Here is a 27322-nt window from a genome sequence, read left to right on the forward strand (position 1 = left end):
TCAATGTCGTACACTTATAAAATTAAAAAAAAAGAAAAAAGAGTACAGTCTCATGTAAACTGCAGAAATGTGGCTTTTGTGGAACATTAGCAGCAAGAAAGTCTTTACTGCAAAAAGAGACTAGCAGTAGTACAAGATACTTAGGACAGAGAAGTTTGAATTTGAATTGTTTGATTACAATTGCTGTGTATATATTTGATAAAAACTCAATGAAATGTTGCAGAAGGACAACCACATGTCAACAGTCAATCATACATGAAGCACAATACCTACAAATGGTGTTGACCTTCTCCACAAAATTGATGGAACCATAGATCAGTATACATTCAACAGTATATCAGTCCACCATGTTATACCCTACGAGACAACTAATCAGACAATATTTTAAATTGCACTCAAACTCTTCCACAATACGTGAAACATATTAAAAAAAAAACAACTTAAGATAACTTTATCAAATGGAATAGCTTCCAAAAGGTCCAGATATTAAAACACAGAACAAATACAACAAGAGTACCAACTATACTAAAGAAAGCCTATGGACATAGATTTAAAAAAAAAAATTAAATTGTGCAGTGACTTTGAGAAATAAATAGATATTCAATGTACCAGAGATATTACTGATGTCAAAGGCGTATACACTAAATATTAGCATTAAGTAAAGTTAGAGACATTATTTTTCTTCTATTTTTGTAATAATTTCATGTAATATTAACTTGCAAGAAGCACAAATTAATTTTGATGGCAAATCAATGACTATTTTGTGTGTAAAGTTCACAGTATGACAATTACGGTGGTGTTCTAATATGCTCAAATGTTACTAAAGTTTTTCAGGAAATTTGAAATCCAATCAGCAATGTGAATGATTCTGAAATCTTAAACACTTCTGAAAGTTAAAATTGCCTTTTGGAAGTAATTAAGTCTTTTTAACAATTAATTTCAGCATTAAGTGTTTAGTGGTCAAATTCAATTGTAGAATTTTTGAATACTAGAACTTAATTTGTTTGAAAAATTTATGTCCAAGACCAAATAAACCCATACCCCACTACTGCAAATGGCCTGAATGATATATTAATATAAGCTGACCTGAAACTAAATGTTAAATAATCATACTACATGAAATACAACAGCTTGGTCTAAACAACCAAAAATATTAAAAATGTTTGACAAAGAAGATTTGTAGAAAAATTTGTTCTTGTTTTCCCAAATCAAACACATCCACGGCTATTACAACTTATAAAAAGTTATTTTGGGATGTTTGCAAGCAATACTTTTGTTTCAATGAATTTTAATTTTTCATATTTTTTACAATATCAAAAGCATAAGAAACAGTTTCAAAATATTTGTATTATAATAGGATATTACAATTCCTAAAAAGTATATTTATTCCAAACAACATAACTGGTTGATTAAACTCAATAGGGGTTAGATATATAGCCTAGAAATAATAAAAATATTCTTACTAAGAAAGTTGTACAACATCAAAAGAATGGAAGCAATAATTGTCTTAAGACTGGTTAAAAGCAGTTCAAATAACAGCATAAATTACCTTTTCCTGTAATAGCTTAGAGAATGAACATGTATTAAAATCCTCTACAGTAATGTGGTCAGATTGTATACAAGCCCATGGTAACACAGTTTTAAAGGTTTCTGGACTATGCAGAGAAAATTCTGACTGAAGGAATACCTAAAACAAAGAAAGAATAAATGTTAACTTTACATTAGCAATATAAAACATGAAGTATACACAAGAATAATTCACAATTTATTTTTTTCAAATGCAAAGTATGCCTATGGTACAAACAAAAAGTTATCTTTACCACATAACATTTACATATTTTCTTGACTATTTGTCAAGACACATTATACACAAGAGCCAAGAAAATAATACCTTCCTATTGTTTTTTTTTACATTTCTACTCCCACCTCATTCTTAATGTTCTATATTTGCACATTTGTCAAATCTCCTTTACATCAAAATGGAATAATCATCCACATGTGTAATACCTTATATAAAAACATCCAAGTACAATCGGGTCCAACCTTATGCTTTTCCTACCTCTAAGTTTATGTCCCACCTAAAGAACCTTATTTGGGCCTCCTTTAGTTTTATCATACTTCTTTAGCATTACAAAAAGTATAAACATATGGTACACTTAAATATATATATTTCATTTTAAATTAATAATGTCAGTTTCAAATATATTAGCCCATATGTACCTTTAACTTAATTGTTAGTTAGAATCTCTACACTTATATGACAATGCAACTGGAGAAAGCCGTGGTGTCTTTCACTCCAGGGAAAGAACAGTCGAAAGTATGTGAAAAATCCCATAAAACTATATTATCTTTGTAATCACTGTATCATGTGATAAGCAACATGATATATGTTGTCAAACATCAGAACAATAAAACTATGAACTCAGAATATATAAATTTCAAATGAAATCCCTGAAGCTCCATATATTCAAGTGGTTTATTAAGACCTAACATAAAATGATATTTCTTGTTAAAAACATTCCAAAATAAACACCTTTCTTAAAGAAATTTATGCAACTGAAGGACATTCTCTTGCCTGGCACATAAGAAGGTTAAAAAATATTTGTAAACTTCTAATGTTGGAACATGTTAAATCAGACATTTAGCATGTCAAACAAGTTCAATCCACACAGAAGAGTGACTCAACAATCCATGTTCTAAAGAAGGCATGCATTCCAATGACAACATCACCCTGAGTGAAACTGGTTCAAGGAATGAGAGGTACTAGGCATATTCTTCTATGTCAAACTTCTACTATCTCAAACAGTTATCACTTTGTTTCTTTATTGAGTTTCATAAAGAACTATGCAATAGCTATCTCTAACTTTGAAGTGATGGATTAGACAAAAGTCAAATAGTTAACACCAACAGTCAAATTTTAGGCTATTTCTGTCAAACCAAATGGTGCACAACATTTTTTTGTTGTTGTAACTGAAGACAGTTACAGAATGTAAAACAAAACACAGATACACAGTTGTCAAGTTAACCATCAGACCAGGTTCAGCCCAGTATATATAGTTAGACCCAAAAAGTAAGTCCAATATCACATGTTTAATTATAAAGAAGGTGTCCCAATGAGAAAAGCATTAAACAATTCAAAACATACTATGTGTTGGATGCTTTTGTTTGAGAAGATTAAAATCTTGTAAGTCAGAAGCAAAAAATAATAAAAAAATGTAGTTTACTAAAGTAAGTAATCTGGCACCAAGAAATCACCTCATAGTAATATTTATTTAAACTTACTTGATTAGATTTTGAGATGTTACAAACATAATAAAACATCCTACAATATTCTTGATATTTCTACATAGTTCTAGTGAAATAGAAACATTAAATATTTTGGTTTGTACTGTTTACCTCTAAAAATGTAAAACATAACCTACACACTTTTCTTAATATGCTTAAACTTACTTTTGGCACAGTGTCTATGTCTGGGAGTCTTTTATCTGAAAAAAATAGAATAATATTCTGTTGTTTTTTGGATCAGTAAAAATGAGAAACTTCAAACTGATTAAACATGTTTGCATCTACACACAAATAAAAAATCTATAAATAGTTCTTAATTCTCTGCTTAACGATATTGCATCTCAAACACTTTCAGGTTTTTTTTATCAATTACTAAATGTACAAAAACTTGATACATAATTTTGACAAATGTAATTATCCATGAAATGATTTAAAATTACACTATTTTATAATTAGAAGGAATACACTATTTAAATCATTACACAATAACTAGTTATTAAAAGATAAGATTTTCTAAAATTGAAAATGTATTTTCAATAATACCTACCTCTCCTCACACTACAACTAGACCCAGCATGGCCAGGTGGGTTAAGTTGTTCGCCTCATAACCTGAGGGTCATGAGTTTGAATCCACGTTGCACCAAACATGCTCGCCCTTTCAGCTGAGGGGGCATTATAATGTAACAGTCAATCCCACTATTCGTTAGTAAAAGAGTCGCCCAAGAGTTGGTGGTGGGTGGTGATGACTAGCTGCCTTCCCTCTAGTCTTACACTGCTAAATTAGGGATGGCTAGTGCAGATAGCCCTCAGGTAATTTTGCACAAAATTCAAAAACAACAACACTACAACTATTATTCTAATGCAATGGTTTCCATCCTATGCACATCTAAGCAATGATCTGATTTTTTTTCTTATTTGCTTCAATTTTTTTATTTTCTTAACTACCTGTAGAGATATCTGTCTCGTGACACTCTCCACTTATGTCAACATACCACCCTCTGTCCTGGTACTGTATATAGGCACTTCATTCAGATAATGTTATCACTTTTTTGAATGAACTCAATCTGCAGTCTCTAACACTGGCTCTTAGAGGAGAGGAGGGGCAGGAGAGCATAAAAGGAGCTAAATATTATGTAAATACATTTTTGATTTTAGAAAATATAAAGTTCCAAAATATACTTATCTGCACTCACAATATAGCTGGAACCCTTTTTTGAAAAGGTTGGAAAACAGGTGAGGGCATTATCCATACAAAAGGCATCTGCACATATCATGATTGTGCCAAAGAATATTAGCACCCTTGTACATTACACCCAGAACAGGTATGCTTTTCACCCAGAACTTAATTCATGTACTGTGGGTGGAATTTTATATGATTTGTCATCTGTTAACCAGATAGCCAGGGTTCCTTTAGTCAGGATTGAATTATAGGGCCATGGTCCCTATATCCCACATTAGTGGTTAAAGCATTTGGATAACAATATACATCTATACTTGTGAGTGGATACCGACCTATAGTGAGAATGATGCGTTCCAAGCCACCAGAATCACGACAAGAGGGTAAGAAATCCAGAAGGCAACATTCCAAACTTCCAATGATAGTATCCTGTATGCCATAATCAACCTGAGGAAACAGAACTCATCTGATCTGGAATTATAAACACACACTGTCACTCCACAGCCAAGTGAGAAAATAAAATTCTATTTGTCTATTATGGGAAGAATATGAAACAAATAGCACTGCTTAACCAAGGACCTGGGATACGACCACTTTGCATTTGGAATAGCAAAGAGACAATTGACCCTTTTTCATGAATAATGTACTGAACTAATATTAATCAAAAAGAAGGGACACGCTTAACACAACTGATTAGCTGAGCATCAAATCTCAAATGATATTATGATTTGGCTCCCACATAGAATGGTACCTCTCCTATCAGTATCTAGGAAAGAAAATTCATGGTCTTAGGTTGAAGGAGCCCCAAAATTCATCCTCTTTTCTAAGAGTTGAGAAAATTCACTCTAATAAAACTCTGAAGGAATAATCTCTGTCCACCATCCTACTTACTGGTAACAACGTGTGGTAAAGATTCACTAGCTCACCTAGTAGAATTTGAGGGGTCAAGCACATTGGGGAGTCCTGATAAACAGTGCTCTGGAAACAATGCAATAAGTGAACCAAGTTCCTGAAATATTTAAAAGCAAACAGATCCTAATATTATTCAATTCAAAGATTGGTAGGGATGGGCAGGATCTCCATATGCTTAACTTGTGATAGTTCATGAATGGAAGTCCACTTTGGTACAGTAATACCACATGGTCAGCCTCTAGGTGGTCTTATGGAACACCTCATTTCTACAGAACCCACTGCAACCTAGATAAAGGATACTGAGTTAGTTATTGATAGTGCATAATTGGTTTGATAAAGCACACCTGCCTGGGTAACACTCTCTATGGAGTGGGATCCTGTAAAAGAGGTAAGAGACCCTGGAAAGTAAAGAAGAGAGAAAATTATCAATAAAAATACTCACCTGTCCTTATAATATAGTGGACATGGCTAAAATAGTTACAGGGTAGTCAAAACCCTCAGGGAAGATACTGTCAAATAATGCAAGACACAAGTGCTGGGACAGGTTCAGATACCATCCTGCACAATGTCTTGCAAAGACATTGAAGACAATTCAATCCAACTGCCACCAAGAAAAAAATGTGAAACATCTTATGAGATGTAACTCACAGAAGTCTCCTGGCCTTCAAAGATAGTCCATTATAAGCAATGTAGATAACTTTTCATACCTACCTCATCAAGGTAACCTGGGATAAATCCCAGGAAAGTGAAGGATCTCAATGAATAAAAAGTCATTGTCCATTACCTCTAAAGTGGTTAGTGTGAGCCACATAGCACTTCATGGTTTTAACTGGACAGAGCAAACAATCAGGATCCAACCTGATATCACAGTGAGAAATAGAAATCTGATGAATTGGTGAGAAGAATTTAACCCCTTCCCTGGTTGCCAGTGTGTTAGATAAGAATGACCTGTCTGGGCATAGAAAGATGTAGATGGAATGATAAAACATTCTGTGCACATATAACACAAACAATTCCAACCAGTAATGTTCAAAGGCCAGCAATGACAACAAAAAAAAACCTTTAAGGAAAAGGTGATCACAGTACATGAGGCTAAAGGATAAAACAGATATTAAGAAAGAGCATGCAATACCACCTTAATATCCCATTTACGTATCTAAAATGGTCTTTTAGCACAACTTGAGAAGACTGGAGAGCACTGAGGACTCAAGTAAGTTCCATCTTTTCAAGTATGTACAGGTAGTTGATAAAGCTGCCTTATATAACGTGATTATAGAAGAAGCTAAACCCTTGTCAAAGAGCCAGGTCAAAAAATGGTCAAACAGGGATTGGAGGATAGGTCATTTAGCCCTATTGCCACAGGTATCTGTTACTGTGCATGACACAAAGTTTAAGTGTCTTACTTTAAAAATGTTATTAAACTACTTTTTGTTTATGTTATATCAATTAAAACAGAACAAAATCTTAACAAATAATTCATATTTTAAAAATATATAAGTTTTAAGTTCTTAATTCTACAAGGCAATCTTTTAAAAAATCCTAAATTTCTCCTAGTGACACGACACATTTTCTCTTAGCATGTCATCTTCCCTATTTTATCCATCATGCCTCGAAAAATTATGAAATATTAAATGTAAAATCATCATTGCTCAGACAAAATCATTTACTATAGTCTTCAGTTTTGTTTGGTTATAGAAATATTGAATAGAAAATCAGACCATTCCTGCCACACCTACCTGTTACATCCTCTATTTCATAATTTGTTAACAGTTCTCTCTTATGTTTAATTATAATTTACTTATAACCAATAGAAAGTCAAGGATTTTATCTATCAAATTATTTATTGTGTAACATTATGTCCTGAACAGTTAAATGTCAGTTTCACTCAACGTACCATCATTATTCTTGTGGGAAGTTAATGACTAACTTGGATGAACTTGCAACAACTTTTATCACACAGTTAGAAAGCCACAAAAATTTTCAAAGATAAGGGAATGTGTCTATTTTTTGCCTATTATTAGGGTAAATGGTTTGATGTATTATTTAATTCAATAAAAATTATTCAGTGCATTACTACCATTAGTATAAAAATTAGGGTCAACTGTCTAAGATAATTGAGAGCAACAAAAATGAAGATAGGTCAAGTATTTTATTTCTTGTTTTTCATGTTTATTCTTTATATATATATATATACACACACACACATATATATAAAAGTAACTAAAATGTAAAAATATGGATCTTTTTAAGGTTAATTATGATTAGATTAAATAAAACAGATAATAATAATAAACATGTTTTGAGGCACACACATGAACAAATGTAGTAGCTTGTGAAAAATGTAATTTTATAGTGTAATGTGCATATGCCCCACATGATTTACAACTTCTAATGAAGCAGATAGTAGTCAGACACTGTTCAAAGGGCAATAAAACATTATAGATAGATATATACTGTTATGAACTTAGAACTACTTTGGATAAATTAATATGGTTTCATATTAAAATTTGAAGTCCTTCTAGAAAGAAAAATGGGTAATTTAGATTTATTTCAATTTATGCTTTTGATGGTTATGAGGTAAGTCAAATTATCTGCTTCTGTTTTGAGATAGGGTAGAGAAATTAACAAAAAAACTGAGTTTTATTGAAAAAAGTTTGAAATGTATTCAGGAGGTTTTAAGGATTACACAAAGTAAATTTGAGGTTTTTAATATAAGTAAAAGTATTTTTAATCTCAGCATGAAAATCACTTTGCACACAGACTATTTAAAATAAATACACTATACATTCATGAACAAGTTTTTATTTTAGTTTATTAAAAATACTTCAATAAAAATATTTTTGTATGTGAAAGAGTAGGTAATGGTAACTGAAAGATGGTCAAATTTCAAAGTTTGAAGTATTAAATCTAAAAAGACTTGAAAGAAGTACTAAGAGGTCATGTGGTCAGTCACATAGACTGAACTCATAATAAAAAAAGTTAATAAGAAAGGATGTGGTTCACAAGAAATAGGGGCAAGGTAACTTCTCACACCTGAGAAACAAAATCCAAAAACATAATGGAAGGCCTAAGAGCCTCCTCAGATAGGGCATGGAAAGGCACAGTAAAATCAGAAGATGAAAAATAAGTGATCTAAGTCCTTATCTGCCTGGACAGGCACAGCATGTTTGGGAGGAAGTGGTGCAAAGTTCTGGTGATAGAGATTTACCCATGTAACATTCAATTGATTTCCTAGCAAATAAATGCCAATAAATCTTCCAAACCTGTGACAAAGTGCAAGTTGCAGGTATGACCCACAATGTAATATGACTTCACAATTCATAAGTAGGAAGAGTCAACTGAAAGTATAAATAACAATACAACTGCAATAAAGTGGGTTTAAATTAAGATGAAGAAACTTGGAAGTAATATAAATGAAAACCAGTTTGCAAAAATATTAAATACAAATGTGAAAATTGAAACAAATGAAGTAAGTTGTCCAAACAGAAGTGCTGCCAAATACAAAGTGATGGTTTAGTAGAGATATTTAGATGGAGTTACATGAACATGTCATGCTGCCATTGGTGGAGAAGTGATGCATGATAATTTATATGAGATGTGTTGGAATCATCTGATTCTAATGGGTAGGTAGGAGACTTGTGACATGTGTAAAGAAACAGTAAACATTTAAAAAGTAACACTGAATGAGAATAGCTAATCTTGTGAAAAGATAGAAGTACTGTATTGGGATTAGGAATCAGGTTCAACAATTTGTCTCTCACCATGATCACATAACAATGTCAGTTCTCATTTCATTTTTCACACTTTTTGATAACTTCAATCATTTCAAATTCAAAGAAGCTTCAAAGTACACTGTTTGTAGTCAATACACTTATTAAGATTAAACTATCAACAATACTACACAATATCATTGTCAACGTTACTATAAATAATCAGAATTGGGCTAAATGTGAAACACTATTACAATTGATAATTTGTGATTGTGGCAGGTTGCAGACCAGGGGTTCCCAACCGATGGGTCGGAAGGCTTGGCAGGGGAGTCGCGTAGCCTTGTTAGAAGTGGCTTGGGATAACATTTTATTTCATCAATTACATTTTCATGCTCTTACATTTTTTTTTGTTTTGGTGCAAAGCAAAACGTGTGCTACGTTAGTTCAATGTCATTAGGTGATATTATGGGTGTATGTATGCGTGCCTGTGTGAATGTGTATGTGTCTGCAACTGTATGTATGTGTGTACTAGTGAGTAGCGAGTATGTGAGTGCACGCGCATGTACGTATGCTCGTGTGTATGTTTAGCTGTGATTAAGTGTGTGTGTGCTCGCTGTTGATACGTGAGTCACATGTCCGTTGCTGATTGGTGGATGACGAATCGCACGACTGGCCACGCTCCCTTCCCTCCCAATACTTACCCCATCATTACTCTACCTGCACCCCCCACAAGTAGTCAGTGTAAGATCTACAGTTGCCAAAGCGTTCATTATTCAACATTTTTATTTTATTTTAACAAGGAGATAAGTAAGCAGTAGAGGTGTGTCCATGGCTAAACGGCGCAGATACTCAGAATGCTACCTCAACATTGGCTTCACCACTGTGCTCACCAACGACGGCATCGAGAAACCACAGTGTGTTTTGTACCATGCTGTCCTGAGTGCAGAGTCAATGAAACCATCAAAACTCAAGCGTCATCTCGAGATGAAACATCCAAAACACGCAAAGAAGGGTTTGGATTTCTTCAAATGGCATGAACGGTGTCTTAAAAGCCAAAGAATCGATAGAAGTGGGTCGTTTCAGCAGCAGAGTGCAGCCGTAGTGGTAGCTTCATATGAGATTGCATTCGAAATTGCTAAACAAAAAAAGCCTCACACGATTGGAGAAACACTTCTTAAACCCTGCATGATGAAAGCAGTAAATCTTATTCTTGGAGAAGCCAGTGCAAAGAAGATGCAGCAAATATCCCTGTCAAATAATACTATACAGAGGCGCATTTCTAAAATGTCTATGGATGTGAAGGAACAGGTTTTGACTGAAATCAAGGGTTCCCCTTTGTTATCCTTTCAGCTCGACGAGTCAACAGATGTAAGTTCATGTTCTCAGTTGCTTGTCTTCGTGAGATACATTAATTCAGGTGACATCAAAGACAAATTCTTATTCTGCAGTGCACTTGAAACCACAACAAAAGCTGATGATGTCATGGAAAAGTTTCAACTTTTTTCAAGACGAAAATCTTCAATGGGAAAACGTGTGTGGGGTTTGTACGGATGGGGCACCGGCTATGCTGGGATCGAAATCAGGATTCCAGTCGAGAGTGAAGAAGCTAGCACCTCAAGCAAAGGGCATCCACTGCATGATTCACCGATATGCTCTCGCCAGTAAGACTCTCCCTGCCTCTCTGCAGGAAGTGCTTGAATCTGTAATCAAAATTGTAAATTATGTGAAGACTCAAGCACTCAACACTCACCTATTCAGAGAACTATGCAAAGACATGAATGCTGACCACGAAGTCCTTCTCTTCTACACAGCAGTATATTGGTTGTCGAAAGAAAACGTTATTAATCGTGTCTTTGAAATAAAAGATGAAATAAAGCTATTCCTGGAGACTCAAGAAAGGAAAGATCTTGTAGCTCACTTCAAAGATGAAGCATGGAATAAAAGGGTTGCGTACTTAGCCGACATTTTTGACCAGCTGAACAAGCTCAATTTGAAGCTTCAAGGAAGGGAAACACATGTTCTCCTTTTTCAAGATAGTCTTTGGGCCTTTGTTTCCAAACTGCAGAACTGGCATCAGAAAACCAATCTTGGAAACATCGCTATGTTTGAAAAACTTTGTGGAGTGACGGACGAGTCTCATATCCAACTGGATCAGTTCCTCAAGGATGAGATTACCGAACATCTTCAGTCTCTAGAAAAGGAAGTCGAGCGTTACTTCCCTGAGCTATCACAGGAACATGAGGCCCTGGTAAGGAACCCATTTTGTACTGAACTTGATGTATCCAGCATCCCAGATGATATCCAAGATGAATTTCTGGATCTAAGGAACGACTCTTCAGCTCGTGATCTCTTCAAGGTGTAATCCATGACTCAGTTCTGGTGCGCTATGTATCAGTCATACTCCAAAGTCAGCACCATAGCTTTACGTGTCCTTGTTCCATTTGCTTCTACTTACTTGTGTGAGGCAGGATTTTCCACTCTTGTCAATATAAAAACAAAGAATAGGAACAGATTGGATATTGGAGATGACATGAGACTGGCTCTAACAAACGCTCGGCCACGAATTTCAAAGCTTGCTGCTGAAATGCAACATCAGGCATCTCGTTAGCTGGGTTGGATAGCTGTTCAAACCTATGTTAATATTATTTTGAGAAATATATGTTCTTTTTGTGAATTCAGGTTGGACCAATGTGATTTAATTTGCTAATAAATAATTACAGAATTTTTAAATATTTTTTTTAGATGTTTCTTTCCCTCTCCTTCACAGAAAATAAAATAAAAATTAAGCTGCTGATAGTAAGCCCTAAGTAGGAGGTCACATGGGTTTCAAACTTTTAGGTAAGGGGTCGCGAGTGCCAAAAGGTTGGGAAACCCCTGTTGTAGACCATGCTTGGCTCAGAAACTGAAACAGAAAAAAAATTAAAAAAAAAAAGATTTTGCTGAAAGTAAATATAAAGTAAGGAAATCACATTTTGCATATGTCTATCATTTTTTCAAATCTAAAGAATATAGAGAATAAAAGAGAAATACTCTATCATTTTTCTGTCTTAAATTTTGCTTGGATATTCAAAGATTTAGGTATTTCCTTCTTTGCATAGTAATACAATTTGAGTACATATTTTCATCAGAGGTTTTAGTTGCTTTCTTCTTGTTTCAGACACTGAAAATAGCTCACAATAACCTATACATTAAAGTAAATAACACTAACCTTGCCACCTAGCAGCAGGAAGTAACTTCAGATCACTTCTAGCTTATTCAGTACTTGAAATGGAAGATCTAGTTGTTTGTTTCAAATGTTGACGGTATCTCTGATATAGAAAATTAGGTTAAAACACTTAAGAGTTTTCTTATTATAAAAAAATATGTTGACTACATTTCTAGATTCATGTAAGAAAATTTATTAAAAACCATTTAAGCTTTTCTAAAAACAACTCACTTGGTTGTAACCTTAATGTCAGACAACAAACTTTATAATATACATGTATTACTAATAATACAAACAGTTGACATGCACTTTTAACTCCTTCAACATGGGCTCGGTTAATCTCACCAACCATGACATCTTTGTACTTGCTAAAATGTCTCTTGAAGTATTTTTCAATAAACTAAAACAAAGATTTGTTCATGAATATACTAAATATTTGTTTGGAATAGTCTGTGTGCAAAGTAATTTTGATATTAAGATTAAAAATACTTTTCCTTATCTCAAAATTTCAAATTTCCTTTCTGTGAGCTCTAAAACCTCATAAATACACTTCACGTGTTTTCAGTAAAACTTTATATTCAATATGTTATTTTCTCAATCCTATCTCAAAATGAAATCAGTTAATTTAAATGACCTTGTAACAACCAAAAATGAATCAAAATAAACATACATTACCAATTTCTTCTTTCTAGAATATCTTCATATTGTAACATGAAACTATATGTTTTTATCCTAAGTAGCTTTAAGGTCATAATAGTATACACCTACTTCTAATTAAAATTTATTGTTTCATTTCCCTTGGAACTGTCTGCTTACTACAAATGCCATAATAAATTGTAAATCACTCAGGGCTTATGCAGCTCATATTATATTATCAAGTTATATTGATCACAAGCTAATACAAACAGTTGTTGCTGTTTGGTGTTTTATGGCACAAATCAACTATGCTATATGGGCCAAGCAACTAGTGAAAAAAATAACGGTGAAAGTATTATAGAGTGTAAAAAGAAATTAAGTTAAAACAAAAAGAATAAGACATCAGATAAAAACTAAACAGAATTAAAAAAAAGCCAATGGTCCTTAAAAAATTAAAAACATTTGTAAGGGGTAAACTGATATTAAAAGCAAGTCTTAAATGCTGCTATTGTTCACAGTCATAATGATGGCATGATAATAAAATGTGGGCTATTGTGACTTGAGTGTCACACAGACTACACATAGGTGCATCAGTCCCAGATAAGAAAATGAGTTAAAAATACTGTGACCAAAGTGTAGCCTAGTTAGGATGACTTCCTCCTTCCAATACTTATGAAAACAAGATGGCCAAAATCCAACAGAGGGTTTTATCAGGAAAAACTTATCGTTATGTTGCTCACTTAAAGTTGACTGCCCACTGGTATGGAGCCGAGCCTTGAATACAGGACTATATTCCATAAATGGAACAGGCACAGCAGTGATAGCGCCAGAGCAGACAGACTTAGCTGCAGTGTCAGTGAGCTTATTCCCATGAATACCAACATGGCCTGGTATCCAGAAGAGCTGGGTAGAAGTAGATGTTAAAGAGAAATGGGCCAGTCAGTTTTGAATATTGATAAGAATAGGGTGAGAACTGATGTGAAGCAACTCCAGGCCTAACAGAGAGATAAGTGAATCAGTATAAATAGTACAGTTCATGTACTGCATAGTTTCTATGTGATCCAGTTTAAGAGAAATGGCATACAATTCAGAAGTGAACAGAGAAACTGTAGAGAGGATTCTGAGTGCAACAACTGAATCACAACAAAAAATATCAGAGCCCACAGAGTCATCTGATTTTGAACCATCTGTATAAATTGGGAATGAAAGGATGGTTCGAAAGATGTTTGGCAAATAGAAGATGGTGCTTCCAATTGAGAGTATCTTCCTTCTTTAGACAACTTAAAGAAAGGTCGCACTTGGAGATGGTAATAAGCCATGGTGGAATGGGCTGACCTGTGGAAAGAACAATATCATCCAAGGACAGACCAAACTCAGCCAATTGTGCCTGTATAAAAGGCAAAAAGGAGCAATGGCAGACCATCTATTCTGAAAATGCATGGCCAACTGAGGAAGGTAAACACAATCCAAGGTGGGATGCTGTGGTAAGGATTGAAATTCAGAAGCATACAGTGCCCTTGTACACTTGATGTTCAGCTGCTTCATGTGTGGAATAAAAGTCAGCTTACGGTCAAATATAAGCCCCAAGAACTTTGCCTCTGGGACTATAGGAAACACAACTTAATGGAGACAGCACTCAAGGTCAGAGTGAATGTCCTGTTGGCAGGTTTCAGAAAGATATCCTGTAAGGAGAGACACACAGGATGATAAGAATCAATCAAATACTTAATGTCATCTATATTTGAATAAAACTCCAATAGTCCCACTATATCAAAATGGCCATTTTCATTCATGTGGAGGAGAATGGGATGGTGAGCTCTTTTGTTTTAGACATTTTTGTTTTACTGGACAGAGGTCTATCCATCTCCATGAACCCTGCCCTGGGTCGTGTATGCAGCTCTCTGTCTGTAAACGAAGATTCCAGCGATTGAGGGAATGAATGAATAATCGTTTTGTATCTCAGGGCTGGAAAAGAAGATGGAACTGAGGAAGTGCCAGAACCCAAAGCCGAAGGAGATGGATCTGGGCAGACACTGGAAGCAGTGGTGGGGACAGAGATAAGAGTGGACGTAGAATCGTCAACTCTTTTAATCATGGAGAGCAAAAGACTCCTCAGATGTTTTGCAAATGACTGTTGGAGGCACAGAGAGATCTGTCTGCACTCCCACTATGGCAGTGGAAGGGAGTGTATCAACATATGTCTGAAACAGAGTGGAGGACAAAAAACTTCTGAGCCTCTGACAAGGAGATATTGATCACAATCTTCAAGCATTGCACCTCTTTTTCCTCCATCCACTTAGGGCAAGAACTAGAGTAAGAGGGGTGTGAACCATTACAGTTAACTCTGTGTGATTCCAGTTCACATTCACTGGCATTGTGGTCTTTGCCACCACAAAGAGCACATGTTAGAAAAACATGGCAGTTGTCTTCAAGTGGCTGAACAGCTGACACTAAAACATCTGAGAAAGTTGGGAATGTATGGCCATTCCTTACAGTTGAAATAATATGCCTTGACTGTGGCAGGTAGACGTGGTGATGTAAATGTCAAAATTAGAACATCAGTAGACATATAAATACTGTCTTTACAGGCATAAATATAGCAAACCACAGAAATGCCTTGGCTGACAAAACCAGCAAAGATCTCTGCCTTGGAAATATTCTTCATGTCCCTCTCAACAATAACTCCTCTTGAACAATTCAGGGTAGCATGGGGAGTAACCTCAATGGGTATATTCCCAATGCTCTTTGAATTCAGGAGGACTTTAGTGTGTTGTAGTGAAAATGTCTCCAGAGCATAACTTTTTTGCTAACTTGGAGGAACCAGTAAGCCACGCTAATCCCTTTTGAATGAAAAGGGGACATCTCCCTAAAGATTTCTTGGATAATGAATGCAGCATGAGAAAATGAGGTGTTGAGTCTGACTTTGATAGTGATTGTATAAGTCATCCATAGATGGTTATTTTCCAATAATCTGTTTTTCATTTTTTATTTTTTGTTATAAATGGAGATATCCATAATAAAATAAGAATATTTCAGTGCCCAGTGTCCACACAATGGATAGAAGGCACAATGCATTGCCAAACAAAAACTATGCAGCAATGCTAGGGTTTCGTGAGCAATGTATACAAACACCAACATCAAGCACAATGTCCACAACACCTGTTGAGTATGTCCAACACTGGAACTTGGTTGATCCTAGCTCAAGTGATCCAGATAACTAACCCTGAAGAGGCCACTCCAAGGCTGCTCATCTACAGGAATTCAAGGCCAAAGTGGTGTGTTAGGGTTAGACCCCTCAACCACCAGGATCCTCTACTCCCCTTCACAGGCCACCACAGATGGCAAACACATGGGTGGATGTTCAGATCCCAAAGAAGGTAAATTGAAATTATAGAACTTTCTCTGGAAGGTCCTCTCACCATGTTCAGGAATTACTTGTTTCACCTAATCCAATCTTAACTAACTTAAAAAAAAGATCCCTTTTTCACATTTTAGTTACTTTTATATTAACAAATAAAGAATAAACATAGTCATTAACTTTCTCTTGGGAACAAAGGTTGTATTCTGAGTGAAGTTAATGATTTTCTTTTCAGAACACTACATTATACAATGCATGATTTGATAGATGAAAACCTTGACTATCTGTTCCTTATATGTAAGATATAATTAAGTGTAAGAGAGAACTATTACCAAATTCTGAGAGTATGTGACAAGTGAGTTGGTAGGAGGGGATCTAATTTTCTATTTGATAACTCTATAATCAAACAATATTAAAAGCTAAAAAATATGATTTGTCTGGGCAATGAATATTTTATAGTTAGTAACTGAAACTCAGTTTTGTACTTTCTTAAGAGGTGATGGATGAAATAGGGAAGACAAGACGTTTACAGAAAATATGTCATTTGTGACACTTTACGGTAAATTCAGGATTGTTTTTAATATTGCCTTGTACAACTAAGAACTTGAAACTCATATGTTATTACAATGTGGATTATTTGCTAATATATTTTTCTATACTAATTTGTGTAATATAAACAAAAGAAATTTACTAAAATTTGTAATGTAAGACACTAAAACTTTGTGTCATAAGCAGTAAAGGATACCCATGGTAAGAAGGTTAAAAGCACATATAAACTTTGAATGAAAAATAGCATACAATAAAAACTTCAAAAGTTTTGAAGTAATACTTTCTATAAAATATATTTTTAATAAGTAACTTTATTTTGCTCTTCCTTTTTCTTTATATTTGTATAATTAATAGAAAAACAGTTTTCATGAACTCTAGTAATTTTCCAAATGTTTGTTCTCTGCCCATTCTTTTGTTTTCGGTTTCACTGTAAATTTTATTTGGTATTTGATCCTTTTTTATTAGTTTAATATAAACAGTGTAATAATCATCTACCAATTAAATTTTGTAATTTTCTTCTCCAATTCCTTAACTCTTTCCATACAGAGTTGGCATATTACACCAACCAATCTTATAATACAATGTAACTATCAGAATTTCCATATTATAACTTTTAAACATCGCAAATCTTTTGTACACACAAAAAATCAATTTTTAATTGTTTTTACTAAAGATTTGTAGGTGAATATATGGAGTCACAGTGTTGACTGCTCCAAGTGATTATGATTTTAAAAAATTCTTCATCTGAAAATTTTCAAATTTCATTTCTGTAACCTCTGAAACCTCCTAAATAAATGTAAAACTTTTTATCTTTCTGCTAAACTTTATCTTTTTTCTCTTACTTTTCTACCGTATGTCAGAACAGGGCCAGTTGATTTTACCAAACTCCAACACCATAAAAAAACATTATAAAATAAATCTATATTTCCCCTCTTCACTTTCTAGAATGACTGCAGATTGCAACAGAAAACTATATTTGTTTATCCTAAATATCTGAAGCATTGTAACTGTTTTCATCTGTTTATGTTTCTACTTTTATTATTCTATTGCCCTTTGGTTCATGCTTATCTAATAATCTTGTATACAAGTCCTAAATCACTTGGTAAACGAACAGTTCTAGTTACCTTGCTGAATGGCATAACTTCTGAGGTACTCACAAGAATATTTTGTGTATAATTATTGCTGTTACTAGTTTTCATTTTCTTACTTAACCCTTATATAGCAGCAATCATCAACTGATGCTGCTACCTACAACATTCCTGCTGTTTAAAAGTTAATCTAATTTAATAATTTATCTAATTTTTATATTTTAGTTAATATAAATAACAAATGTAGATAAAATAACATCAAATATAGTACTTACCTTTAATCTTTTTTTTTTTATACTGATGGTACTAGTACACTGATCATTTATTTATTTAAACAATTCATCTAAAAACATAAACTAATAGTATTCACAAAACAATGTTCTATAACTATTATAATTTAACTGGCTTTCTAACTAATGCACAAGAGTCTTAAACAATTTTCTAAGCTTCTTGGTCTGAACAGCATGTGAAAAACTTTCAAACTGAAGATGAAACAGACAATACAGATGAGTATGGCAAGTGGATATGACATTCTAGTATGTCTTTGTAAACAAAGAAGATTGAATGCAATAAAAATTTGACTCTGCCTTAGTAATAACTGTATGATAATGAGAACTTTAAATTCAACTTTGTAACTTCAGATGGGTAGTAACAATATTAGAGAATAGGCAAGGGAACAAAAATCAAGATTTTCAAACATGGTAAGTTTGAATATTCATTGAATTATTTCCTTTTAAAATTAAAAAATAAAAACTTGTATACTGTTAAGATTAATAACTATGTTTTTAAGTTAAGTTGATTCAAGCTTTGCATGAAACTGTAAAAAGTCATGGCATGAGCACTCCAACTTACCTCTAGCAAGAGGTTAACTTGCTCATGCGTGAAATAGTAAACACTCCTTACCATTTTACTGGGCAGTTTTCTCATTAACATTTAAACATGTAAAAATTACATAAATTCTCACAACAAAATCTCATTATTTTAACCTTCTGTTAATATTTTCCAGTCACTCTTCCAGGGTACAACTTGTTTCTTTTTTATCACCTACACTAAGTGTAATAATTTAACACAAACTAGCTGAAACTTCTGAGAACAACAAACTGTCTGTGCAGATGTTTATAAAACATTTGGTGTCCATGAAGACCCTGGAAGACATATTGACCAGATGCAAGCAGCAAACTATCACATATACTTTTTCCTCAAAAATAATTAATAGATGTATGTGTGTATATACTAATAATCATACAAAATAAGAACTTAACATCATGTGTTAGAAAACAAAAGTTTTCAGCAACCACATAACAATGAAGTGACTCAGATTTTTGACATTGATTTTATTTCTGTATTTTTTTTTATTTGGATTACATTTTAGTATCTTATAAACACACATACACACACATTAATTTCCTGTGAAAAAAAAATGACGATGGATTTAATGTAAGATGTATGATTATTTCCCAACACATTTCTAGGTTTACATGTATATTACATGAAATTTAATTTTGAGTTTCTGGACTGATTTTCCATTTCAGATAATTCATGTTTTCTTCAAGACAATATATTATTTATTTGGGTCAGATGTTTACCTATAAAAATTATAAACATGTTGAAATTAAACTAAACATTTAATCATTTGGAAACGTGGTGTACTTAACAAATTTACCTATGTACAAAATTAGATTTGCTTATGTACATATTTATATAATTCAGCATTTACATTTTAGCCCAGCTGTTTTGAATTACTTAGCCTTTTAATGGTTATAGAAAAACTGTTACACTCATAATCTGAACATCCAGAAAATATCAACTATTTAACTACTCCATTTTTTATTTAAATAAGGATCAATGTCCATTAGAAGTCAAAAGAAGCAAAATATCATGCCTTTATCATTTGTGGTTATACAAAATCATATGAATCTTTTAAAATGCATATAAAATTAGAATATTTTCCATAAATTCTGTTACATCTTCTAGTAATATATTTACCTTGTTAATTCTTCTCAAGTAGGTATCAAAATGTTTTCTTGTTACTTCTTGAATGTATGGAGATGAAGGAATTAGACCTTCTTCAACAAAAGAGTCTCCCCATGTCTTTATAAAAAAATCTAAATCACGTTTGCTTCATCTAGGATCATTAAGCACAGCTGGAAGATTCTGGCTACTGTTGTGGACAGTCCATTTGTTGTAATCATTTACAATATTGGACAGATGCTCACCTTTCTGAAGATCATGATGCTCATAATCTGACTTCATGTTTGGTAATCCATCACTAGGGCATCCTTTTGAGTGAAATTATAAAAAAAGCACTATTTACAAATACACACATAAATATAAAATACATAAAAAAATGGAATAAACTAGCATTTCTTAATGAACAACTATATATACTAAAAAACAAAATTACAGCTTCCCTACTTTACTCAGATGTGGTGAAAATTAAGTGGATGACAGATAATAAAAATTCAAAATATGTCCACTGAGACTGGAAAAAGATGATGAGAGTGGTTAGGTAAAAGAAGCCACAGACAAAGCCATTCTGTAACCAGCAATCATAGAAATGGATAGACCACTCTCAGAAGCTAGGTTAAAAAAGAACTGAGATGAAGAACAATTAGACAACTTAAAGGAAGTAATGAATGGATTAACATCGACAAACCATCCATTTATAAACAACTGAACAAAAGATCATAAACCATCATAGTAGTAGATGGACATTTGAGGCAGATGATACAGAAGTCCTAGGATTACCAAGAGGTGATTGAATGTAAACCACAGTTTTGCTGGTTGAATCTGGGTGATGAGAAGAATATGGTGACAAGGAGCTGTAAATTAAAAGCAGTACCTTAGAAAAAGTCAAAGAAGAGAACAAACATACAAAAAGATGGTGAATTCAACACAGACTCAGATGGAATAACACCAGAGCCATGAAGTCTCAGAGTGAAGGGCAAAAAGTGGTAGCTTGATGCAGTGGATAATCACAAATGCACTAAAAAAAGAGAATTCCCAAAATGAGAAAAAACAGAAACATTAAGAAATGCAAGAAAGACTTTGTCTGAAAGACAGTCTGAGCAAGACAACCAATCTACTATTAAATTCACAGCTCTAATAACAAGTGCATTCAACAAATGGTTGTTAAAGTTAAGAGACCAAAAGTAGAGCTTCAAAATAAGAAAACTGAGATTTTGATACGAAGTATCTCTTTGTTATGCAATATAAAAATTGACATTGGAGTTGAAATAGCTTAAAATAGGTTTCCAGACAGTTTTAAGAAGAAGAAAAAAAATGGTGTCATGCTCACTGAACTTTCCAGATCTCAGAGGCACTAATGTGGAAAGACCACTCCACAAAAGACCAAACACTGAAAATATCCAGAACTACATACCACTCAGCTAAAAAGACATTCTTGATAGAAGTAATGAGCTAAGGAATATGGATGGTAAGAGTAGTGTAGAAATGTATGAACCACTACAACATTTAGAGATAAAGAGATTAAGGTACAGAAAAGAGAGAAGACAATGGATCAACAAGTATATAATACTGCCCAGATGGGATCCAGTGAAGAATATACAAAAAGCACATTTCCATAGGAAGAACAGATACAAGAGAGGGAGTCTAATTTCAAAAAATAAGGCATCCCAATACTCAATAAAGCAAGTCTAAGAAATAAAAAAGCAAGTTAACAGCAAACACTGACTAAAGATATAAGAAACTTGAAAAACAGGTTAGTATGACTTTCTCTAGTAAAGCTGTTAAGGTAGTAATGCAGAGTTTTAGATAAAAAGTTAAGGTGAGTGAGAAAAACACAAATATGAGCAAACTGAAGGTAAGAGAGTCAAAGTAGGAGAAACAATACCCAAGCTGGTAAAACAGATATAAGGAATAAGGACACTAGAAAAGATGAAAAGTTCCAATCACAAACAACAGAAATAGAGACTTAAGGCCAAAGAGGTCAAGACAACTGAAAGTCAACACAAAAAATCTGAAGTAATGCAACAACTAGGTAAATGAGAAAGTTGGGGTGTATGTAACAAGTTCAACTGAGAACCAGCAGAAACAGAGTAACAGAACATGACATATTTTACATATGTAAAATATCATAGTGGAGATCAAAGACAGGCATTACTTAGTACTTGTCAGGGATAGAAGAACCAGAAGCAATAGCAGGTTGTGGGAAGTGTTAGTCAAAGTCATTCAAAGACAAAACAGGCTCAGAAAAAGTAATAAAAGCAGGAGGGCATGGGTCTTGGATCCAAAATGAAAAATACAGAATAGAAACAGTCATGTGATATACAATAGCAGGTACAATGTTTACCAATAAAGTAAAATCAGTTATTATTTAAGGAAAATAAAAATTTCTATGGAGGAGACTTTGGACTTCTCTAGTTTCAGAGACCAAGAAAATATGATAAATCATATTAATTAAAATCTATAAAACTAAAACTTACTGTGCATGTAAGATGTGCTCCCATCATACATTGGTGCGATACATGTTTTAACATAGAGTGGTAGGACTTTTGCTCAAAGCCTTCTTTCAGTGACACAAAATATTAGTTATCTGTGGTATGAAAAGGTGAATAGAATTTCTGAAAAAAAAAGAGGTTCCTTACCATACACTACAGTGAAGTCTTAAGATCAAGCAGAATTTAACAACAGATAATCAACACAAAGCTGAGAAAGAAAAGATCTCCACAAAAAGGAAGCTTAAGGTGGGAGGAAGAGAGTTGAAACAGCAATTCCTAGTTTGGGGATATTTGTAATAAATTCACCCATGAAATATGAGAGACAAGTGGAGTGAGAGAATAAATTTCATATAACTGAATTACTGGAATGGCAAAAGATAAAGGATGGGTTAACTGATCCACATAAGAGATGTAAAGATAAGATAAAGGATGGGATAACTGATCCAAATAAGAGATTTAAAAAAAAAGCAAAGCAAAAAAGGGAAGAGCAGATAATCATCCAAAGAGATGGCAGACTCAGCAGGAACTACAGAATCTTGGGTCCAAGAAAAAGAATGTGGGATAAAACCAACCACTTTACAAAATTATGTACAAAGGCAGTAACATTGTTCAATGCTAAAGTAACTCCAGCTGCAAGCAAAGTAAAATAACAAAACCTCCTTTTAATACATTTCTGAATCTCAGGACACTTCAGAAATGTGGTATATAAAAATCCTTATTAAATAATATCTACAAAACTGAATTAATTGGAATTATTGTTAAAAGCTCCTGTCCAAACCTTATCAGAGGGTTAATTATCAAGGTCAATATTACTTTCATGGAAACCATATTCAGCATCTTGAACATTTCTATCAAGTCTAGTGATTCAGTTATGTGAAGAAACAAAATTAATACAAGAAAAATAACAGTTCTCATTAAAGGTTTAATATATTATTTTAAATTTAAGTCAGGTGCAACACAAAAAATTTGTTTCACAAAAAGCTTGAAAAATAACACACCTACACACTGAAGTGCCAAGGAAAAATATTAACTTTTAATTTACACAAAGGTTTCATGAGAATATTGCATAAGAAGGTTGGGTCAGCTTCCTATTGATGGAATGGTTTAACTTAATAATGAGTGCATCATAAATGAGTACAATAAATGTTATGTGCAGAGGGTCCAAGGCTTGGTACATGTTCAACAACTTTTCAGCTTAGTGTTGAGTAGTTCACTATTTGATCTGTGGAGATGTAAATACAACAATCTCAATATTATTCTTTCCTTTTTTTTTAAATTGCAGAAACAAAGAATATAGAAGATTTCAAAATTGAAATTTTTCTATAAATATAGTACCTATAACTTAGATGTGCAAATCAAGGCATTGTACAGTTTAATACTGATGGATTTCAATCCATAAGTTTAAACTAATGATCATCAACATACGAATGTAGTGTTGTTAGAATTTGTTAAATTATATTTTGTAAGTTTATGTAATTATGTTCAATGCAAAAATTTAAGATTATGCAGATCTGGAAATAGTGATTTTGTTTAAATCAGATGTGGATGGACATTGTAGTTACTTTCAATCAGACATTTCTTTATTTGTGACACTCTTACAAAAGTTATGTTGTAGAACAGAAGTGCTTAAAAACTCCCACTAAATAAAGGAAAGGTTACACATTTCAAGTTGAATGTTCTGTGAAATATCAATTCATGTTGTCAATTGCATACTTCCATGAATTTTAACAAAAGTGGCTAATACAAATACTAATACAAATTTCAATGTAATGTTTTGATAATCACAAGAAACACCCAAATGGTTCACAATCTGGTTCATAGGATATAGTTTCTATGATCTGTCATGAGGGTACTGACAAAGCTGGAGCTAAAGACATAGCTAAGCCAAGTCTACATTGTACATGTGAAAGCTCATTAAATAATTTTTGTTAAAATCAAATGCAAAACACATCACTTTTTAAAGAAAACATAAAATATACAAAAGACAGTTACATGAGGAAACAGTCTGATTGAAAGCAATACTTTTCACTTGTATCTTTCTAAAAAGATATTGGTATATTTTAACCAAAAACTCACTGTAACAAACATGGTCAATTTTCATTGTGATCAAAGGTGAGTTGAACAAAATGTTCTGATAATGGTGCTAACTTAAGACAATAGTTTATGGTTTCTATTCAAAATAACAATAGTAATTTTTAAAATAATCATTTGTGCACCCTCTAAAGATATTAATTACACAAAAACCATCCTATGAAGGTTATTCTTATCTTTACCAGATCCAACACTAAAATGTAGGTCTATTTAACCAACACTGAAAACATTTTAAATTTACAACACACTCTAACACCATCATTAAATCTCCTCCATAAATTTAATTGAATCAAAATTTTTGAAGTTTCAATTTACTAACCCTAATATTCAATTTTTAATGTTCAACCTATTCATCCAAACATTTCCTATGGACTACAGCATACACATGGGCAAGTTATGCACACTCTTCACAATTTTAAACGCTTGAAGTCGTCTGTATTTCTTGAAGTCTTTAAAGCTATAATTTTCCTACACTGAAAATACATTTCTGGTAGGTATTTGTCTCACGCAAATAGCCATTATCATTCGGTGCTGCCCTTTCTATGTGCAAAATGCTCTGCACGTCACAAGCCTAGAGCACCCACATATCTGATTTGAATGCATCTTGCATGTAAATTATCATGCATAAACCCTATACCAATAAGAGTGCAACACACTTTCCTAATGCATGTGGCTCTCTCTATTTAATTCTACCTAACTATTACGTAAAGGTTTGGCAGAAAATGTAATCACCAGTTTTTAGTGGGAAGGAAGGGTGGCAAGTAGCTGTCAGAAATATATTTTCAGCATAGGAAAATAATAGCTTCCAATATGGTACATTACTTCCCCCTCATATAAATAGTTAGAATTCCATATTAAATAGGTGGAGGAACTGGTGCAATGGAAAGAAAAATGCATCCTTCAAAAGCATCCAAAGGATACCTACAGTGAAGGATTATACGTGTAGAAAACTGCACAACTTCTGTACCACGTGTACTCTTTGCCCAGAAAATGGAAGGAGCACATCCAAAAGGAAGAGAACAATGGTTGAATAGAGATTTGAGTCATATAATATTGGAATCTAAATCCCTTAGAGCACATCATTTTAATGAGAGTTAAAGGATGTTCTTAAGGAATAGAACATAGAAGGAAGAGAACAAACATAGAAGGAAGAGAACAATGGTTGAATAGAGATTTGAGTCATATAATATTGGAATCTAAATCCCTTAGAGCACATCATTGTAGGTGAGAATTAAAAGATGTTCTTCCAGGTGTAAACTGGCTAAGGCTCTACAGACAATACATGGCAAGTCAACCATATCCAAAACTCATGCCACTGAGAACTTATATCTATACACAGGAAAAATGAGGATCATACCATCAGTAAATCAATCACAATCCAAAACTCAGTCAATGGGAACTAACATACATGGATGTATCTCGTCTGTGTTTAATTGTCAGTCGGATCTGTTAATTATGAGGTTAGTCAACGGTTTGTCGTTTTGGTGTCTTTTCTGTTGTTTGCATTTTAGTTTTTCTAGTTTTTTGTTGTGGCAGATCTTTTTGTCTCTGTCGTTCTTAGTATTGATTTGGTTTATGTTTCGTTGTATAAGTCCGTAAATCTCTGGTTTAATGCAGCATGCCAGTTGATGGTCTAGGTTCATTTTTTGTTTTTGTAAGTCACGTAGTTCTTTGTATTTTGTGTTCAACATGGCTTTAAGTAGTTTTTTCTGTAAATTTTGGATAATGTTTGTGTATGTATTAAAATTTTTTTGAAAGTTTTACCTTTACAAAATTAGGGGTTATTTTTCAACCCAAACGAGCCGTTTTTGCATATATATTTCTCAACAAGTGGGTTTCTCGACATCACTGATTATTATTTCATCACGGCGATTGTACGAGAAGTGTTAGTCTTTGTGTTTTTCTCAGTGTATTTGTACTTACCTGTTATCATTATGTCTGAACTAGCATACCGTACACTACTATTAACAGTACACGCTCACACGATCATTAAGAAACTAAGAAATTTAAACCAACGAATTATCAATAGAAGAAATGACATTTATTTTATTTAAAAATGTAGAAAAGAACAACTAACCCCTAATTTTGTAAAAGTAAAACTTTCAAAAAAATTTCAAGTCTAATCTAAATCAACTTAATCATAAACCCTTAATGGCCAGTTTCAATGTTATATCCCTCTTTACAGAAGTTCCAACCACTGAAGCCTGCAAGATAGCCTTAGAACTCTATATCCGAGACCCTAACCCAACTATAGAAATTCCCAGTAACCAGTTAGCAACCCTCATAGAATTCACCACGATAAAGACAAACTTCATGTTCAACAACCAAAACTATATACAAACAAATGGCCTAAGCATGGGCGACCCAGTATCACCAGTTCTAGCCAATATTTTTATGACACAAGTTGAAACACAAGCAATTAACACAGCATTACATCCACCACTATACTGGTACAGATATGTAGATGACATGGTTGCAGGATTGAAATCTACAGAATACATACTTAATTTTTTCAATCACATTAACTCTATACATCCCAAAATTAACTTCACATGTGAACAGGAAGAAAGCAATCTAATATCATTTTTTAACCTCAAAATTACAAGAACTGACACACAATTCAAAACAGAAATCCACCGAAAAATCACCCACACTGGACTATACATTCCTTGGGACTCAGCACATGAAACAAAACAAAAACTCAACATACTAAGAAACCAAATAAACACAGCCATAAAACTCTGCTCACCAGATAAAATTAACGATGAATTAGACAAAATAAAACAATACTTCATCAACATCAATAAGTTTCCTCCACAAGCCATAGAAAACATTATACACACACACCTAG

At 33.4% G+C, this 27322-nt stretch overlaps 1 long non-coding RNA gene across 1 annotated transcript in view; it reads right to left on the bottom strand.

The window, feature by feature from the left end:
• LOC143253697 (uncharacterized) overlaps positions 1–25046 on the bottom strand; it is a 32999-nt gene extending 7953 nt beyond the window's left edge. The window contains exons 1-5 of the long non-coding RNA XR_013029784.1: positions 24791–25046; positions 19907–20199; positions 12293–12392; positions 3451–3485; positions 1550–1687 (exon numbers count right to left, since the gene is read on the bottom strand). This is a non-coding gene — a long non-coding RNA (uncharacterized LOC143253697). The remainder of the gene's footprint in view (positions 1–1549; positions 1688–3450; positions 3486–12292; positions 12393–19906; positions 20200–24790) is intronic.
• Positions 25047–27322: the final 2276 nt, after the last annotated feature.

The sequence above is a fragment of the Tachypleus tridentatus genome, chromosome 6 (assembly GCF_004210375.1).
Source record: "Tachypleus tridentatus isolate NWPU-2018 chromosome 6, ASM421037v1, whole genome shotgun sequence".
Taxonomy (NCBI): Eukaryota; Metazoa; Arthropoda; class Merostomata; order Xiphosura; family Limulidae; genus Tachypleus; species Tachypleus tridentatus.